A 1,185-nucleotide genomic window follows, 5' to 3' on the forward strand; every position below is an offset into this window, starting at 1 on the left:
TAAACCAGTCAAGTTCAGGTACTTTTCTGATTTATCTGAATAGTTCTGGCGCAGCAGTTACAACAAAGATACTTACAAACTATTTTTTTTTCCTTACGAGCTCTTGCCGTTTTTAAATTGAATATTTTTTTTCAATTCGCTAAGTCACAAGAAACACCAACAACACTCATCGTAAGCATCTGACCAATCACATTCCTGAATTTTAAACCCATTTAGTATTTATTTTTAAATTGTTTTATTTTTTTTTATTTTACACCTGTTTTACGTATTCTTGCTGCTGTCCTTTTACAGCCACTTGGACAGACCGCTCTGAGACATCTGCGTTCAGTAAGCGCTGAGCCTGCTCTCAGAGCAAATTGCCTCTTTTACATAGCAGCCCCGACACTGAGATTGTAAGTTTCTCAGATTGTAGGCTTCTACCTGGCTCGTGTAAATGTTATTCAAGCTCCTCAGTAATAGATGTCTATTATGTAATGAAATGCACCTGAAAGCAAACGCTGGGTCTGTTTCCTTTCCAGCTCAAGTCCAATAGCGGTTTTTTTTCAAGTGACATTTACAGGCATCAGACACTTTTTAATAAAACAAAAGTATCCTGAAACTCCCTAACTTTCAGGTTTGTTTAAACCTGTAATAAAAAGGGATCTGAAACTTCCAGGATTTCATTCTCTGATGTAGCTGTCTTTCAAGTCGGACGTGATGTTTCGCAGATGTGTTCAAGGGTATTCGCTGTGTGAGCTCCTCACTGCGTGTCCTGTACTGCTCTTTCATTTAGATTATCTATGTGGTGTACAGACAGAACCCAACCGCATGGTGAGAATTCCGGATTCAGCACCAGCAGAACCTGAAAAACTAAGAGCTGATCCCGACGTGATTTGAACACTCAGCCTTCAGATCGGTAGTCAGACGCGCTACCGCTGCGCCACGAGGTCACACCGATCCTCCCCCTTTTAAACCCCCAGAGGAGAAAAATCAGCGTCGCGAAAATTTTTTTTTTCATTCTCTCCTGTGAGGAGCACCGCTCTTCTGAAGAGAGTATCTTCTTCCCAGACCACATTTCATTCTTCCTGCGCAGCCCTTGTGCAGGTGTTGTTCTCGATAACAGATCCAGGAACACTGATTGTTATTCTATTTGTTTTTGAATTAAGTACCCCATGGTGCAATGGTAGCACGTCTGACTCTAAATCC

At 41.4% G+C, this 1,185-nt stretch overlaps 1 non-coding gene across 1 annotated transcript; it reads right to left on the minus strand.

Annotated features, from left to right (window-relative positions):
• Positions 1 to 857: 857 nt before the first annotated feature.
• On the minus strand, positions 858 to 929 carry trnag-acc (transfer RNA glycine (anticodon ACC)). Its single transcript has one exon. It is a non-coding gene; the product is annotated as a tRNA-Gly (tRNA).
• Positions 930 to 1,185: the final 256 nt, after the last annotated feature.

This window comes from Atractosteus spatula, assembly GCF_055471065.1.
Source record: "Atractosteus spatula isolate fAtrSpa1 chromosome 10 unlocalized genomic scaffold, fAtrSpa1.hap1 SUPER_10_unloc_10, whole genome shotgun sequence".
NCBI classification, from domain to species: domain Eukaryota; kingdom Metazoa; phylum Chordata; class Actinopteri; order Semionotiformes; family Lepisosteidae; genus Atractosteus; species Atractosteus spatula.